The sequence below is a fragment of the Cyprinus carpio genome, chromosome B7, assembly GCF_018340385.1.
Source record: "Cyprinus carpio isolate SPL01 chromosome B7, ASM1834038v1, whole genome shotgun sequence".
Lineage (NCBI taxonomy): Eukaryota > Metazoa > Chordata > Actinopteri > Cypriniformes > Cyprinidae > Cyprinus > Cyprinus carpio.
In genome coordinates, this window is record NC_056603.1 from 46453278 (window position 1) to 46473465 (window position 20188).

General features: G+C 39.8%; 1 pseudogene; it reads left to right on the forward strand.

The window, feature by feature from the left end:
• Positions 1-4851: 4851 nt before the first annotated feature.
• On the forward strand, positions 4852-20183 carry LOC122137842 (annotated as a pseudogene).
• Positions 20184-20188: the final 5 nt, after the last annotated feature.

A 20188-nucleotide genomic window follows, 5' to 3' on the forward strand; every position in this document is an offset into this window, starting at 1 on the left:
AGTACATGTTTGGCAAAGCAGGAAACCTCAGTTGAATGTGCTTGACCTTTGAGCCCTTAGATGGCATTTGCACAAGAAAACTGCCATGCTGTGGGTGTTAAATATAGCTATATTTGTGGTCTAGGCAAGAGTCCATATATATAAAATGCACATAGTATGTTTACTTGGAAAAGTAATGAATCTTGCTTTGTGCTGGCTGCCTGCTGCCAAATTTTACAAACCGCCAAATTGTGGGTTATTTAATGCAGGCTGCCTGGCCTCCCAACTATACCTATTCGACAGACATAGACGGCCCAATTGTACCCAATGGAGGTCCGTAAACTGGAGGTACTCTGACGCCTAATAATGCATCCGCCCGCTTCTCTGACGAAGGTGATAAATTCATCCGCACCGACAGCACCAGCCCCAGCCACGCCACCCCGCCACGCTTGAGTTGCTTTTCTTTTTTTCGAGGGCGTCGCAGAAGCTTGCTTGACCGTCAGCCAACTGGCTGCCTCTGAGGCACGTGGGCGGGGTTCGGGGGCTAAACTGCCCCAATTGGCACGTGCTCTGGCTCCACATGTTCGCGCCCACCAGGTGACGAGGCGGGAGTTTCAGAATCGTAGCCCTGTGCAGAGCACGCTGTGTCTGCGTGTGGGAGATCATGAACAGGTGTATTTACGGTTTTTGGGAAGTGCCCCCCACGGGTGATTTGCTATAGCATCCACTCGTTTTCAAAGAACCGTTTCAGCGAGAGCTGTACTCTTCAAGTCACCCACCTGTCGCGACACGTGCGTAGTGTCCCTGAAACCCCGGGACCATGGAAAAGTTTTAAAAGGGACCTTCATTAAAAAACAACGCAGTCACACATTGCTGTACGTTTCATTTTGTGGATGTTTTTTATTAATAATAAGGGTGTTTAACTATCACATGAATATAACTGCATGTGATCTCGTTCAGTCTGATCTAGTTCAGTCTGCTGCATGGGATAAACTGGTTCTTCATCCTTGTTTTTTATGTGAATCTACATCAACACTTACAAGATGTAGTGTCGCCACTGCCCATACATGCTCGCGCTCATGTATTAGAACAACAGGCGCGCTGCAACGTGACCAGCAGATAAACATGTGCCGAGCGCCCTTGGCAGTGGCCAATCAGCGAAACACTTCGCGCGTGAATGGGCGGGGTTACCCAATTAAAATTTCGTGGTTGTTCTACGAGCACAGCCAATAGAAATTCCGCGATGCAAGAGATTTTTGGACAGATTGGAAAGCACGTGTATTCGTGTGTGGTCTGATGTCTTGAGGAAACAAATCTCCAGCACACAATAGTAAAGCGCAATGTCAGTGGACTGGACCCATTATATTCCGCCGACTTCATAAGATCAGTAAATACATTGCAGTACTCTTCCGAATGACAAATTTGTCGTCTTGTTCAAGAGAAACGGAACAGTAAGATCTACAAGGTAAGGCCAGCACTAAGATTAGTCTAGATTTTAACCTCTTATACTTCTGACGGGTGTGGAGTTGCATTTCTAGTCACATGTTTACAAGGTTACGTTACATTTGTCCAACAGAAGGTGCTGATTTGGATGAATTGTAGAATTATAAGCGATAATTGATAGGCAATTGACCGTTGCATTATACCCTGGGTCATACCATCATACTAATGTTTGAATTAGTATTTTTTTTAATTATTTAAAATTAATTTACTTATTAAATTACCATGCATTGCTTTAAGATTATCCACCTTTTTTTTTTTTTTTTTGATGACGTAGCTTTGTGCATACAGGTCAAATGAAACTGTGAAGCATGCATACATGGAGTAAACACAGTGTTATTTGGCTTTTTAGTATTTCATCAGACTCCCCCAAAATCCATTTGTTAAAAGAATATGAAAGTTACATTGTAAATCAGTATTTATATGAGAAATAGAAGGGCAACCGTGTGAAAAGAGTGAGGCCAAACGGCCTGTAGTCCATGGAGTAATCTTTACATTCGGGTGTTTTGAAGTAATCATCATGATCGTCACAAAAAAATATTGTTATGTGGTAAGGTGGTAAAGCATTCACAACTGACCTCCTGAAACTAACAAAGCTGGAAATCGTGATGCTATTAGTTACACAGACTCCTAGGGGTTCATGAAGGGACTGCAGGGGGATGTTGACGTGCCAAAATAGATCAATTGTTTTATGTATATATTAGGGCTGTCAGTTTAAAACGCGTAAGCTTAATTAGTGTATGAAAAAAAAAAAACGCGATCAGTTAACGCACTGGCCCCCGCCCCCAGACCTAGTACATCATCTTGATGTTTACAAATATGATGCAGGGCAATAAACAAATCCATAAAAAATGCAGTTATGGCCCTAAAATTCAAGATATTGGTGCCAAAAAAATTAGATTTTGTCTCATATTTATATCATAAGATGTCACGCAGGAAGAGCAGCATTGTGCCCGAGTATTCTGCTTTTGTCGGCCGAATATGTGGAACATAAAAGAAGGAAATTTTGAACGAGTGCTTGTAAGAAAGCTGTTTTGGTTACCAATGACTTTCATTGTATGCACAAAAAAATACTGAGCTGTTTCTGAACCTGATCTTCTTTTATGTTTCATAGTTTTTGTTAGGACATTGTATCCTAAATGTTTGTCATAAGTTTTATGTTAAATCAAAATAAAATACTTCTTGGTCTAAAGCTACAATCTGTAATTTCTACTTGATACTTTCTCGTTTAACTTGTAACACCTTTTATTTATACAAAATTTGATGAATTAATGAGGAAGGATATTGATGTCATTCTTCAAGGATTTCATATTAAATAAATAATAAAATGTTAAACTGACAATTAATATTACAATCAAAATATAGCCTACTGTACTCCACTTCCCCAGTTTTTATTCTCTGTATTTGACTGGGAGGTTTTCAAAATATATAAGTATGACTGATATAGGCCTATGTTTTATTTCTCTTTTTTTAATTTTTTTTTTTAATTTGAAATATTCCCCAATGTTGTTAACTATATCCTGAAAAATTTTTGATTCTCAAATATGTATAAGTAAATGCATTTTTTTGCACCTTTGTAGATTATGTTAGTTGGTCTATAATGGGCGATGGGAAAAGTAGTCTAATAGTGTAATCTATTAACTATGCATACAAACCCTGGTTGTCGTGCCATAAAATATTTTTAACACGACTGACTTTGCATTTAATGTGAATTTAATAAAAACATTGTAAGTTACTAATTATACCAGTTTCATTTGCACAAAGAAAGCAAAGAAAACATTTACATTGTCAAAGAACGTTTTAAGCACTCTCAAAAACTCTCATTATAATCACTTAAGCTGTTTACACTGTGAAAGAAATATCCTACTTGCATCGTAGGCCACATCAATGCACTTTGTTTGTTTCTGATGAAAAACGCCGGAATTTTAGCGATGACTCATGTGAATGCCTTTGGACTTGCATTCATAAGCTCAACAGAATGGTGCGTGATTGGTTATATGGGCTGTAAAAGCGCTGTAAAAACGTGGTCTGTTTCTGGCTCATTGTGCCAACCAAAGTGATTTGTGCCAAGATTTGAATTTAGCAGCTGATGCTGTGCCGCACACTTAACGTTCTAATCACACCAGTGTGATTGTATGAAATGTAAAAAAAAAAAGAGAGTTGTTTGGCTATTTTTGTGCTTTTGGAAGCTGCATTCAAAATCCACTCGGCTCAAAAATGAATGGGCATGATGTCTCTGTTCTCCTGTTTATTTCAGTGTTTTCTGTGCAGCTGTTCATGGACTAGGACTTTCGTCCCATTAGATGAGTTTCTTATTCAAGTCAACTACTGTAGAACAATTTGTAGATAAACCGGGACCCTAAATGACCTGTAAAAACACAGACAGACTATTCATGCTGTACATGTTCACCAGGCGGTCTATTTCTGTATAAGTGTGCAGCTCTTGGCAAAATATGCTGCAGAGTGGATCCAGACTTTATGTTTTTAGCTGAAAGTTTGGTTATGTAGAGACTAGGTGACAGTTTGGTAAAAATGTGTGGTCTATCTCAGGTCTATAATAACATTCTTTGCATATCAAAGCAAAAGTGAGATTATTAGGTTTAGATTCACATTTGAGTGATTTGAGTCTTCGAGTCCCAGTTACTTGGTAGTTATTTTCTTCCTGTTGTACTGGAAATTAAAAGTGATGCATAATTATTTTCCCCTTTCCAGTTTAATGTGCAGGGACAACTATGTTGTTAGTAGTTTTATTTACCCAAAAAGTGCAAAAAAAAATTGAGTGTAGATTGAGTCTGTCAGTGAAATTCAGTAGAGAAAAACCCCTCCACATTACCAAGCACAAGTGGTCTGTCAAAAGCACCTGGCACTCAATATGATCCCATATGCATATGACCTTGTTTTTAGATAAATAGCTCCCAGGCTTTGGGTAACTTGGTCGTGCACCTTTTACAGAACTTTTTTATATTTGGTCCATATCCCGTTTATCGGGCCAGTGTACTATGCATAGAGGTTCATGCCTGGCTTAAAAACTGTTTTTAAAGACCCGTCAGTCTGTGTATTAGTGGTTGGGATTTGTAACTCGTTGTGCAGGTTACATCGTTACGCCAGCAGGTGGAGATAAGTGACTGTCTAAAAGTCATTAAAACATTAATTCAACTGATTCGCATGGATTCTATGAGGACTGAAACGAGTTTGAGGGAATCAGCAGACGCGCGTGCTTAGGCAGCGCGCGCAGCCAGCCAGAGGATCACGACTATAATGCAGACGAAATGCTGTGGAGACAGCAACGGTGTGTCTCAGTAGATATACTTCAGGGAATAGAGGGTGAACTGTTTGTATGTCAGGTGGAATGTGAGAGTGTCTGATTAAAAAGTAACTAGTTTATCAGTCTTCTCTCCACATCTTCATTCGTGCACGTCCGCATTGTCGTCAGTCGAACCCAGCGGTAATGTAAATTTGTTCATGTGGGAAATTAAACTTGTGACGCATCGTGTTTGACACTTGGCCATATTACTTTTTAATTTTGTTTAATCATTTGTTTACGTTTCACTCCTTTTGTTTCTTTTTTTAGATGTTTTAATCAAGTTATGTTTCTCTAATAGACAGCTTTTTAAATAGGAGATTATTGCCATGGTACCAATATAAGATCAGGCTCACGACAGCAGATTATTAGCAAAGACCAAGGGAGGGTAATTAGTTTATTTTATATATCTATATATATATATATATATATATATATATATATTATATATATATATAGATATATATATATATATGATATATATATATATGATAATATATATATTATATATATATATATATAAAAATATAATATAATTTTTTTTTTGCGTTTTGGTAGGCCTATTATTGATTGTGCTGTTTGTAATGGCTTGTTGGACATTTAAACTAGTTGTGAGTTTAAAAGGTTCATGCTGATCAAAGCTGTGCAGACTCGGGAATACAATATAATGTGTGGAAAAACCAGCCATTTAAGTGAATTATAAATAGTTTCAGTAACATTTCTTACACATCAAAGAAGTCTTTTAACAAACAGTATCTGTGTAAAGTCTAACAAAATGTCCTGATGTCATGATTTCCCTCTGGAAGCAACTGATTAGAAATCTTCACATCTAGAAATATGAAAGGTATTAATAAACAGGGTTTTGATTTATTTGAGGTGAGCAAATTAAAGCAAATGGGTCAATGCGGTTTACTGTGTTGTGGGAAAAAATGGGGTTTGAATTTACATTCATTATTACCTTCAGTACCAGCAGCCACTTTTCTCTGTCTATTTATACTTTGTCACACAGTTAATATGCTTTAGAATAACTGATTGGCTTAGAATTAGTTTGCTCAATTTTTAGTATCACTTCTCTTGCTTGCTTAGAGGCGCTATTTGCAGTAAATGCTCATTTCACTGTTGAGTGTAGGTCTAAACTCGGTAGCTCCACAATTAGTATCGGATCATTAGGATGGCAGTAACAATCCCAGGAAAGGAAGTCCACAAAAAGTCTGACAGAACATAGACGACAGTGAGTCTTATGAGATTAAGTGTTCTTGAGGGATAAAGGCAGAGAATAAATGTGAATGTGGAAGTTGCATGCTGTTTTAAGATCACTCAGAAATATCTGTGTAAGGTAAATGTGTTGTCCAAGGTGGGTGGCTTTCCTTTTTCTTACTTTAAAGCCCTGAAAAGCCAAAGCACTACAACTCCCTGTAATTCTACCATTCAAAAGCTTGGTGTAAATAAGATTTTTTTTTTTTTAAAGAAGTCTCTTATGCTCACCAAGTCTTTATTTTTTTAAAGAAGTCTCTTATGCTCACCAAGTGAAATGTATGGTTCATTCCTTTTTTAAGATGAAAATTGTTCATTGTGATGACAAGAGACCCAGAGCTTATGCAAATGAATACCCCAAGTTGGAACACCTACTAGAAACCAACTTGGTCACCCTAATCTTGAGGTAAACAACTGATGTTGTTGTGTCTCTCATAGATCCTTGTATTGCTCCCTGTAGTTGGCAAATGCAAAAGACAAAAACGAGCTTGTGTGGTTGAAGGTGGAGAAGATAGAGTGTGGATTTGTGGTTCTACATAGTATTCTTAGTTACCAAGGAGACTAGAAAAAGCCTCTGTAGTGGCCAACTGGGAGTGTGAATTATCTGAGCTGTCACATGCAGCATCCCTCTGAGTCTGTGCAAAATTTCTGATAGCTTACAATTTACCTTGCTGAAAAACATCCTTGAGTAACATTTCCTGTTAAAGAACAGGATGTTCTCATATAATGATATCTATTAGATTTTATGGGGCTTAGTAATACAAGATGACTAACTGACTCAGGCTGTCTTGTTGTACATTTGTATCTTTCAGACTGATACTTACATTATCTTTTGCTTTTTTCCTGTCAGCTGTCCTCCGAGAAAAGATAGAGTGCCGAAGACAAGAACCCGACAAGAAGCCTAATTTCCCAGTGGCTGTTTTTTACACTTTTTTTCACACTGTCACACTCCATCTGCCTCCGTCGCAGCAGCCAAGTCTGTTTCGTAACAACCAGTCGTGTCTGTTTTTTCTGAGCTGAACAACGATTTCTGCAGTTAGCAAAATACTTCACACTTGCACTGCTTGATTTGAGGTTCAAAGGACGAGGTGGTGAGACACCTGGAAAAACCATGATTTTTGTTTACGGAACAAATCTGTGAAGAATATTTACACCAAAATGATTTCCCACTGTAGTTCAAGCAGTCCAACTTAGTGAACTTATTCAGCTCTGTGTAATCTATTGTCAGGTGAATCCTATCACCTCGGCAACTGCTTATTTTTACAGTATTATTATGAGTGATGACAACTCAGACTCCGCCCCCAGCAATGATACAGATAGAGGAGCAGGAGGGGTCGAGAAAAAAAGGCAGGGCTTGTTAAAAACCGATCCTGCGGCCATGAGTGGTGAGTTCTCCCTCATCAAATCCGGTGAATAGCGGGACAGGATCATCTCCAGGAGGGGTATCTGATGCCAAAGGATCCCACAGGTGACAACCGAGAGACAAATTCTGATGATACAGATGGACTATCTAGTGGAAATGACTCTGGGGAGAGGGAAAGTGAGAGAGGGAATGGATCCAGAGGCAGACAGTCGAACAGAAGTTATCAGAGTTCCTTCAGTCAGAATGGAAAAGACTCAGGCATGTGTCTGGAGACTACGGAGAGCAACAAGAGGTGAGAGAAAAAAAAACAACCGCAAACAGGTTTTAACAATATGTGAGTCTAGATAACTCAAACTAATTATACTACCTTCATTTTAGAGTTCTCAACCAGGGGACCTAAAATAATTAAGATTAATAAATTATTATTCATATATAAAAATAAATGCAAATGGTAATGCATTAAAAGGTCGTATGACATTTCTAAAAAAGAACATTATTTTGTGTATTTGGTGTAATGCAATGTATTTATGTAGTTTAGGGTTTAAAAAAACACGTTATTTTCCACATACTTTATATTATTGTTGCCCCTCTATGCCCTGCCTTTCTGAAACGCTTAGATTTTTACAAAGCTTGTCGTTTTGAAAAGTGCGGTGTGCTCTGATTGGCCAGCTATCCAGTGCATTGTGATTGGCTGAATACTTCGGCCCTTACCATATTTGGAAACACACTCCATAACATGGCGGTGGTAACAGTACTACAGCAAGAATAAAAGTTATGCCTTTGCATAAACATTTGGGCGTTGGTATACAAATCGTGACAGATTTGTGGGGGCGTGTTTTGAATGAGGCTTTTTAGGAAGGTGTGGATGAGTCTTAACTTTTTAGAAAGAAAATCTCTTTGGGTTTGAGACTTTAATCTTTGTGACTATATGGATCTTATATAGGCACGAACAGCTTGTAACAGTCCAAAGGAAAACATGAAATCACGTCATGTGACCTTTTTAAAAAGCAAATTCTGAAATGTGTTTCTTAATATTATAATATAAGTAATACAATATATATATATATATATATATAAGTAATAATAACTCTTGTTTTTGATCCTTTCTCTCTCAGCTCAAACTCTCACAGCCCGTCTCCACCCAGCAGCTCTCTGGCTTACAGCCTGTTGAGCGCCAGCTCTGAACAAGACCCGCCATCCACCAGCGGCTGCAGCAGTAATCAGTCTGCTCGCGTCCAGACCCAGAAAGAGCTGATGATGTATAGCCTTGAATGAGCTGAAGATCCGTCTGCCACCGGAGAGAAAGATGAAGGGACGCTCCAGCACTCTTAACGCCCTCAAATACGCCCTCAGCTGTGTCAGACAAGTCAAAGGTGAGCGGGAGTTTCATACAGTATGTTGGTTTTGTGGTTTATGTTTGACAGGAAAGTCAGCAGCTTAAATTGAGTTAAAGGAATGATGTATGCAACTTTTTTTTTTTTTTGTGTGTGATTTCTCCAGTTCAATTTTATGAGCCATTTGTAGATTGAAGCATTTGAAAATAATCACTATTTTTGGAATTCTGTTTGGAATTATACATTTCACCTGTAACAGGAATGGAGTTTGTGGGTCCAGTGATGTTAATGTCAAAGATTTTCTTTTTTTTGCAGCCAATCAGGAGTATTATCACCAGTGGAATGTTGAGGAGTGTCATGGCTGTAGTCTGGATCTCTCCACCTTCACTGTTGAAGAACTGGACAATATCACCTCCGAATACACGCTCAAAAATACAGTACGTTGACTTGCACACAAACCCATTTCTCTCTCTAGGACTAACACAATATTAAACTATTGTATGAAAAGTAGTTTCAGTCTCATCAATGCAGTTACTGGCTTACAGTTTTTTTAATTCTGTCAGCAAGAACACAGATAAGACGTTGGATTACAGACACGCTCTAGATGGCGAAATCATCCCAAATTTCACCTCTCTTCTTTTTAATTTTCTCCACTTTCTCTGTAAAATGGTACACGACTTTTCTCAGTCATGCAGATACTGTGTACAGTATTTGTTAGAAGTTACAAAAGAGTCTCGTTCTCTCTTGTGCAGGACACTTCTCAATGGCGGTTTCGTTCCTGTCAGGGAAGGTTGTGTACGTATCCCCACAGGGTTCATCTCTTCTGCGCGCAGTAAGCCAGAGAAGCTTCATGGAGTTTTGTTTTTCTGAGCTTTTGGCCCCCCAGGATGTGCGCACCTTCTACAGCAACACTGCGCCCAGCAAACTACCTCCCTGGGCCTCCTGCATTCGGCATCTGGTATGTTTGTACATGGTGTGTTTTGGTTGTTTTATGGCATGTTACACTAACGTTTGACAACCAGATAGAAAAAAATTTCTATAATCTGAAAGCGATAGTTCACCCAAAAATGACAATTCTGTGATCATTTACTCTACCTTATGTCATTCCATACCCAAACCAAGACTTTCATTCATCCTTGAAATACATGAGGATATTTGTAATGAAACCTGAGAAACCCGTCTCTCCACTGAAGGTCAGTTCCACCAAAACTTTGACACTTCAAAAGTGAATGAAGAAGAGATCACAATAGAAATGAATCGAGCATCTTTTTAAACCAAGTCTAATGAAGAGACACAATTGCTTTACATGATAAAACCGACCTAATTTAGTGCTACAACTGTGCTTGCTTGACTCGAAGGAACCAGTGAGGTTGAGCTTCCATTTACCATAAGCATCAGTTTTGGTGCAGTGGACCTTTATTGAAGGGACAGAATTCTCTCAGATTTGATTAAAAATCTCTTAATTTGTGTTTCAAAGATGAACAAAAATATCATAGGTTTGGAATGACACGAGTAAGTAATAGATGATCAAATTTAAAATTTTGTCAAGTTGTCAACCATTCTGAACACTATATCATTTGTGACTTATTTTTTCACAAGTTTTGTTCTGTCAATTATAAAACAAATATTCATGTGCGATTATAGGTGAATTCAGGTTAATTGGGACTTTTTTTCTCAGTCATCTCATTAGCAACAAAAAGTGTCCCAAATTTACCTGGATTCACCCTACTTTTTGATGCCATCATAAGACCTCTGTTGAACCAGGACCACCAAGACCAGTAATGGCCACGCCATACAATTACAGTCTTAAACAACTTAGATCTCTCTTTTCACTAGTCTCTCCACCGGTGGACTGCACCCAAGAGAAGTCCATGTTTTGTCACATCAGTGGAGACATCTCAACCAGTGGTGATGTGAGGTACTACCCGTTCAGACTGACCCCCTACCTGCTCACGCTCCCAAGACTCTGATGCGGCTTTACCCTCAACCCTGCTGTTTGCTCATCGCAGAGAGAGTGCACTCGGGATATGAGGGTACATTTCTTGTTTAACAAGTTTTTTTTTTTTTTTCACAATGCTTGGAACCAAATGGAAAAAAAAATACAAATGCCTTTTTTAACTTGGTGTGGGTTTTTTGTTCGCTCTTTCTCGCTATCCTGCTTTCAGCCCCTCGGATTCCTCCGGATAAGAGGATATTCACCACCAGTCACACCCCAGCTGTCTCTTTCAGGAGGTGGATGAGCGGGCAGTTCCTCTGTTGGGGTACCTGCCTCAGGACCTTGTGGGAACCCCAGTCTTGCTGTACATCCATCCAGATGACAGACCCATTATGGTGGCCATCCATAAGAAGAGTGAGTCACTCTCCCCTTCCTCTCTCTAACCTCTGTCTGTTTCCTTTCTTTTATTTAAATTTTCACTTTTCCTTTGTCTTTCAGTTCTTCAGTTTGCAGGGCAGCCGTTTGATCACGCTCCCTTGCGGATGTGCGCACAGAATGGAGAATATCTGACCATTGACACCTCTTGGTCCTCCTTCATTAACCCCTGGAGCAGGAAAGTGGCCTTCATTGTTGGCCGGCACAAAGTCAGAACGTAAGAACCCAAGTACACACAAGGTCCAAAATTAACTCAGAAAGCATCAAATATTTCTAGACGTGAACAGCATAAACACCCAGGCATACACACATAATTCCTCCATCACATACCACCTACACACCAGTATGTAATGTGTCCCACACTCAATCAAAAACTCATTAGCACATGCTCTGTCATGTGGACACAAGACAGATTTTTTCATGAGCTCAATACCATTTTTGTTTCCTTCCAACTTGCGGTGACTCAGAGTGCTTCTACACAAACTGTATACATGCACACATTATTACTGCCTCATTTAGTTCATGAAAAAGGTGAAGCTGGGACTAATGACCATGTAGAATTAAAATGATGGTAATTGTGAGTCCCTTTTAAAAATGCATTGGTTTGGTCTTGGTATGGTAATAATATAACATTCAAATTCTGAGGTTATTTGAGTTGAAGGTTTTTGAACAAATCTTTTGAGTGAATGATTTAATGACTTGCTCATAGCACTTAAAGACACATAGACACTCACTATTTGCCATCTGATGTACTGGTGTATTGATGTACCACAGAAAAGTCTCTGAATCAGTGACTGAACTGAAGCCTTTTGTTAAAATGATTCCCTAGAATAATTCAAAATCCCCACCACTAACAAAAACAAATTTTCTACTTATTGTACTCTGTACATACACACATTTACCTCTTGATTCTTTCCTTCCAGCTCTCCTCTGAATGAGGACGTCTTTACCCTGCCGAGGGGTCTGGAGGAGCGGGACCCTGTCCCCAGACATAGTTCAGCTCAGTGAGCATATCCATAGGCTCCTGGTGCAGCCCGTCCACAGCGGCAGCTCTCATGGCTACGGTAGCCTGGCCAGCAATGGATCCCACGAGCACCAGCCAGTGCCGCCTCTTCATCAGACAGCAGTGGACCGGGTCTGGAGGAACCCTCGCAGCTCCACAAACCTGTGAGTGTTTAAAGACACAGCACTTAAACCCCAGTTCATAATGTAAGCCCTCATTTTAGCAGGTTCAGTTCATATGCGGACCGAAAACAAACTTTCTCTTGACCTTGAACACTATAAAGTATTGAGGTGCTTGTTAGTGCTGTTCGCAGACATAAAAGGCAGGCCAGACATGGATAGTAAACACTTAAATTAAATGAACTGCTTTTCTAATAGATGACCTTCCAGCAAATCTGCAAAGATGTTCACATGGTGAAGACCAGCGGACAACAAGTCTTCATTGATTCCCGCAACCGACCTCCTCCTAAGAAACATTCCACAGCAGGTACACAACCACTCACAGTATATTCATAGAGCAACTGAAGGCTGTGTCTTTACAGTTACTGTTAAAAACTTTCAAGGATGTTAGTCTCAAGATGTTCTCTGTCTGATAAATAGGTGCCGTGCAAAGCAGTTGAAGCAGCAGAGCTGGGCAGCAGTCTCGGTCCTAGTGCTGCCTCCACCCTCGAAGAGCTCCGCACCCTCCATGATCGTGCAGAAGGAGCCGCCCACCACCTACTCTTATCAGCCAAATCAACTCCTTGGACAGCATCGTAAGGTTTGTGTTTCAGATCATTATAGTGATGTCTATCACTGATTATGTGTTGTGAATTTCAGATTAATCATTTTATTGTATAGTGAGCATCTCTAGACCTTGTGATGGCAATCCAATGCCAGGCCATGGACTTATGGTTTTATTTGGTTCATCAGGTATCTGGAGAGCTGTAAACATCCAAAAATACGGTGAAGAGGAAGTGTGGCTCTTCCTCCTGCACTGCCTCCTCCACCTCTGATGATGACAAACAGCAGGACACTCCAGGCAATGCTAAAGGTGATGGTCCAATGATAAACTAATGCAGCACAATACTAATTAAATGCAGTTACAGGTCTACAGTCTCTTACAATGCAACTACCATTCAAATTTAATTTAATGATACCAATTTTGATACAGCAGAACACTGAAGTGCCTGTTTTGAGCACACTATTTACTTAAAGATCTACATAAATGTTACAAGGTTACAATGGCATGTATATTCACTCTAATTAGTGCAAGCACGGAATACCTCATAAACACCAGCACATCACAAGCTAAGGAGCACTACTGCAGTATGGTGAATGTTTGACTCATGAATATTGGTTATGTAATGTGACATTTGGCCAGTAGGCCTGAGTAATTCATACCATATTCTCATAATCACATAATTCTACCATAAGCCAAACAAATTTATTTGCTAATACTGATTGAATACAAAAAAATGGAATGGAAAATTATATACAGTTAATGTATTATACACCAAAAATGATTAGTGCAAATGGTAGTGTTACATTAGAATACAGCCAAATTTGGCAGCTGGAATTTTGAATGTTTTTTTTTTTTAAGAAAAAATGAATTTTATTTTTTTATTCACCAATGATCAAATGTTATAGTTTATACAGAGTGTTATATACAGTTGGTATATTGTGTATATATAGACTACAGTACTAAAGATATGCTGTGCATTAACGTGTTGTATTACTCAAAACTGGTCCTTAAGGGATCGTACACCCAAAAATGAAACTAACCCTCATGTTGTTCCAAACCCATAAGAACTCCGTTCATCTTCAGTCAGCCTCTGTTCAGAAGACGAATTAAGATATTTTTGATTAAATCCGAGAGCTTTCTGACCCTGCATAGACAGCAACTTAACTGAAATGTTCCCACACCCAGAAACGTAGTAAAGTCATCGTTAAAACAATCCATCTGACATCAGTAGTTCAGCCGCAATTTTACAAAGCTGTGAGAATACTTATTTGTGCGCAAAGAAAACAAAAATAACAACTTTATTCAACAATTCTTCTCCAAATCACGACTTCCGCCATTATCGAGAGTACCTCTGCATGTAAACTAGGTATGCGCATCCATGGTGCCGATGACGTGCAGCTCGCCTTGTTTACATGCAGAGGAAAGCAATATGTATGCATCATGGTGCTTTCCATAATGGTGTAATATGTGATTTGGAGGAAAATAATTGTTGAATAAAGTCGTCATTTTTGTTTTGTTTGTGCACAAAGTATTCTCATAGCTTTGCAAATTTATGGTTGAACCACTGATGTCACATGGACTATTTTATCGATTGTTCCTTACTATGTTTCTGGGCCTGGGAACATTTCAGTTATATTGCTGCCTATGCAGGGCCAGAGTTTTATTTTCATCAAAAATATCTTAATTTGTGTTCAGAAGATGAACAGAGATCATGCAGGTTTGGAATGACTATGGTGGGTGAGTAATTAATGACCAGAAATTTTCACATTCATTTTTGGCGTGATCTATATCCCTTTAATAAAACCCTAATACCATTTATTGGTCTTGTCACGGTCTCTGCATTTGTACTTCGTCTTGTCTTGGTCTCAGAATAAAATTATTTATTTTAAGACCAGTCAAGACCACAATTGCAGAAATATTATTAAATTGCTGGTGCATTGTGCTGGTTCATTTACCTTAATGTAATGTTAAACTTCCTGCTTCAAATGCACTCAATAACTTGTTTCTAATGTAATTTCTTTTGATACTGTTGTGCCCCGGTCAGAATTTAATGGGGAACTGTGCCAAAAAATGTCACCAAAATTATACAAATGGACCAAAAAAATTGGAAAAACGGCAACGAAAAAAGAGTTCCAAAAAAATCCCATAGCCAGAAACTGTAGTGAGTTTCTGAGCAACACACAGTGGTGATTTGTTACTGAATTAATCAGTTGCTTTGAATGAATCAGCTGAATAAATGACTCTAACACACTCAGGTGATTTGCCGCCACCTAACCCACTGGCGGTTTCAGTTTGATATCAGATTCGTTTTATCTTCTCATTATATATCAAAATTTTATTTTAAAAAAGATAAAATCTCAACAATATTTCTGAAGTTGTAATTGTACTAATTCAGATGCAGCTTCTGTGCCACCTCTGCAGAGCAAAGATGAATTTTGTTAGTGATATGATTTTATTGATAACAGCTCTATAAGGGCTTTTCACACTTGAAATAGTTAACCCTGGGTCATTCTAAACCCTGGGTAAAAGGAATCCTGGGTTATCTTGCTTCACGTTTTATACTGATTATACTTTACCCAGGGTTAAAATTTAATCCTGAAAAGACTTCAGTAAATGTGGGTCTTTTAGATTAATTTCAGGAGTGCTGGTTTTGCTCTTGATCTTGACTCGGTCTCACCCTGCTTTGGTCTTGGTCTTGTCTTGGTCTAACTCTTAAAATCTTGGTCATGTCTTGGTCTCAACTCCTCAAAGTCTTGGTCTTGTCTTGGGTCTCATCACACTCTGGTCTTGGTCTCGACTTGGTCTCTGTGTAGGTGGTCTTGACTACAACACCTAGTATTAACAGATACTCTAACCCTGCAGGTCCGTCTGTGTCTCTGGTAGAGGAGAGTACATTGCTTACCCCCAATGGCCATGCACAGTAAAGCTGAAAGTGTAGCCTTCGGTCACCTCTCAATGCAGTTTCAGCAGCACCATCGTCCATGTGGGGGACAAGAAACCTCCTGAGTCAGGTGGGCAAGTGTATGTGTATCTCAGAGGAATTAGAGAGGACACCAAAGACGCATAATACAACAGAGCAAGCATAGCAATCAAGTGTCTTTTTTTTTTTTTGTTCTTGTGGCCAGTTTTTGGGGAACTAGTTTTTTTTTTTTTTCCATCCCTTCTTCTTGTTTTACCCTCGCTTCCACAGATATCGTAATGGAGGAAGCCCCACCTACTCCGGAATGCTGCTCATCCTGCCGCTCAAACCCAAGTTCCTCCCAACAACGATTGCCCTCTCTTCCCCTTAGCCCCTGCTCTTGATAGGAGCGGATTGCAGGGAGACAGTAGGAGGTGCAGGAGGAACATGGGTGGGAAAGTGAGAGAGCTGGAGGATCCGGAGGAGGGGGAAAGGGATGGCTGGAAAGTCTCACAAAAGAGGTTCTGTCGGCTCACACACAACAAGAGGAGCAGAACTTCATGTGTCGCTTCAGAGACATTGAGCAAACTCAGAGTGTGTTAGACCCAACCTCAGCTGTGCGCCCGACAAGAAAACTGCACCTTTAGCAGAGAGGTAAGGATGTGCTCAAGCAACAACAAACACAACACATGCAATGTTACACAGAATTATTCTTCATCATGTATTCTTCAATGAATCCAGAAAAAAAGTATCACAATTTCCACAAATGTTAAGCAGCAAGAAGGGCACGAGTTTTCAACATTTTGACTCATAATAGTCCATTATTAATAATGGCACAAACACATAATAACTGATAATAATTAAGCACCACAAGTCAGTATATTGGAATGATTTCTGATGAATCATATGACACTGAAGTAATGGCTGCTAAAAACAGACAGCTTTGCAAAACAACAGGAACAAATTGCCATATTAAAAACATTCAAATGGAAAAGCAGTTATTTGAAATCGTCGATGACGTTTTACAATATTCCTGTTCTTACTGTATTTTTGAAGCCTTGGTGAGCTTGAAAGGCATCTTTTAAAAATCAGAAAATCATATTTATTCTATTATGTCATGTTTTATAACCAGTAATGTATCTCTTTTTCTTGATTTTAGGTGTTGCGCGCTCTCGTGATATTCAGCCAGCAGCAAAGCAAGTAGTAGTGGGCGTAGACGTGGTCGAGGATGGGCAAAAGACTCTACTGAAAGCACCAGGAAACTTCAGAGCAGACAGGGTCTTGCAGCCCAGCTGGCCCCCTAAGAGGGGGGGGGGGGGGGGGTTCCCACTCTGGCAGGCCCCCTTTAATCCTCCATACCCATGGGTCCTGCAGCCAGCTCCTCTTCCTGGCCCACCTCAGGGGTCACAAGCTAGTGTGTTCCCTCTCTCCGTACCCATATGGCATCCTTCCTTATATCCCCTCTATCCCCCCCCCTTTTTCCCATTCCATCTCGGATCCCAGCCATACAAGCTGGGATACGCTTCCCCCTTCAGAACTCACAGGATGGCAACATCCATGGTCCACCCGATGATGGCGTTGGTATTACCCAACTACATGTTCCCACAGCCCAACATGGGCATGCCTCAGCCCTTCTACAGCCCAAACCCAGCTTTCCCTTTCCCTGCTGTCAACCCAGCCTCCCTGGCCGCCCTGTCAGGTCCCCAACCCCTGTCCCACGCGCCCACTCTCGCTTCCAGCACCCCTCAGTCTTACAGCCAAAGAGAGGCCCCCTGAGAGAGAAGGAGCAGAGTCTCCGCTCTTTCATCCAGATGCTCCTCACCCTTGAATCTGCTGGGGCAGCTGGAGGAGTCTCCAAGCAACCGGTTTTGAGGTGGGCATCAGGGCAACAGACACATCTCCTATGGTGGGACAAGGAGGGTGGCTTTGAGCAGGAGGACAGGCCTCCTCTAATCAGAGAGGATCAGGGGTGGACTCAAAAAGGAAAGGAAAATGGTAAGAGACAAATCAGAATGTAAGAAAATGGAATGTTGGATGAATTTACTTACTGATTATTTAAAATTGTTATGTTTCGGTATTCGATATCAATACCAGCTAAATTTCACAACAATCTATAATTTTTATTTTAAATTTTATACCACAGTGATATTTAGTAGCAGCTAATTAGCATATTAGCATAACATGTTAAAATAGGTACCTCAACATTTAGTAAAAAAAAGTTTAATTTAAAATCTATAACATACTAGTCACCTGTCACCATTGCATGCAATAAATGCTAATAATATTAAAAATATTATTTTATATAAAGAAAATTTCAGATGTTTTTGGGATTATTGAGATTTTTTTAGTAAACATTTGATATCAAATCTCCCCCAATATTCTATATCATTTGGGCATTGAAATATGACTCAGATGTATTTTTGAAAAGCCTTTTGTGAGATTCATCCAATAAGAGCAGTTTAACCATTCATGAAAAGAATTCTAAATCAGAACACATAGCATTCATCAGAGAACTTCTCAATAATCAGCTGTGAAGATCCTGATGTAATTTGTTTAATCATGTCATTTAGTAATGGTCTGTGGTTTTAATGGCCTTTTGTAGGGTGAAACAAATGAGTCCAATCAAAGATGCCATGTCCACCTCCAGTGATCTACTAGACCTGCTGTTACAGGAGGACTCTCGCTCGGTGCACTGGCTCAGCCGCCTCAGGCTCTGGCTCATCAGGCACAGGCTCCTCTGGGGTCAGGCTCAGGGTCTCTTCTGGATCAGGGTCCAATGGCTGCAGCTCTTCAGGAAGTGGAACTAGTAAGCGGCAATACTTTTAGGCAGTATGGATAAAGGCTGCAAAACGATTAATCGCATTTAAAATAAAAGTTTGTTTATATACTATATGTGTATACTGTGTATATTTTATTATGTATATATAAAATACACACATATATTAAGGAAATTATATATATATATATATATAAGTACATAAAAAATAGTTTTTTAAATGTACACAGTACTCATAACATGTATAGTATGTTAACTTTTATTTTGAATGCGATTAATCGCTTTGCAGCCCTAGTATGGATTGGATATGGAGTGTTACTTGGTACATGAACGAATCCGAATGCCCATTCAGCAGTTGTTACTTAAGAAGCGTTACTTCAAGTAAATCACTTAATTTCTCTCTTTTTTCATTTACTTTAACAGGAAGCAGTCAGAGCCAGCCATACAAGCAAGTACTTTGGCAGTGTGGACTCATCAGAGAACAGCCACTCCCGCAAGCAGACAGCAGGGGGGTGATGGAGAAGAACAGTTCATCAAATGTGTCCTACAAGATCCCATCTGGCTTCTAATGGCCAACACAGATGAAAAGACTATGATGACCTACCAGCTGCCCCATCCGGTTAGTATCAACACTCTATAGATTCACTACATCACTAGTGTTGGGAATCAAATGCATCTAAAATTTACATTTAAAACAATCAAACAAAGTTAGATTTTTTAATAGATTTCATTTTTGTTTTATTTTGTCCTAGCAAATTCTGCATTTATTCTTCCCTCAAAATTACAACAACAAAAAAAAAAATTGTGAAGGAACCAGAATCACTAAGTTGAATCATATTCAGAATTTGATTCCCATATCCAGTATACAACACCATTACTGACTCAAACATATACTTTAATTCAGTGGTTCCCAACCCTGGTACCGGAGGCACCCCAGCACTGCACATTTTTGCATCTTCTTTCTCTGACAACACCAACTTTAGCATGAATTTTGGAGGTCTTGCTAATCAGCTGATTAAACCTGAATCGGGTGCCGTGTTGATTAAGGATACATGCAAAACGCGCAGTGTTGGGGTGGTCCTCCAGGATCAGGGTTGGGAACCAATGGTTTAATACATCTCATTCTATGATGTAAATGTCACACATCACATGATAGAAAAAAAGAAACACCATTCCCATGCTTAACATCCCCCAAACCCACTGTTAAAGACTGATGAAATTGTAATGGTAATAGTTAAACTAACCAAGCAAATGTGTTTTGTAACAGAGGACAGAGATTCTGTGTTGAAAGAGGACCGTGCTGCTCTGAGAGCCATGCAGAAACAGCAGTCCTCGCTTCACTGAGGAGCAGAAGAGCGAGCTGAGCCAGGTTCACCCTTGGAATCCGCACTGGACGGCTTGCCTCGTGCTATAAACATTTCTGTAAGTCTAACGTCTGTCAGACAATAACTCCCACAATACCACCACTAAACACTCAGTCGTGCCCGTTTTATTAATATGCAATGTGTCTCTCAGGCATGTGTGGGCTGTAGGTCCTCTCCTTCGGTCCCCTCTGCAGCACCCTTCGATGTGGAGATCCACGAGATGGAGATCTGCAGGGTTTTAGAGGCTGACAGAAGGAGGGGCGCCACTGCTGAGAAACACACCCAAGCGCAGACCCTGGCAATCTCGGCGGATTAGAAGAG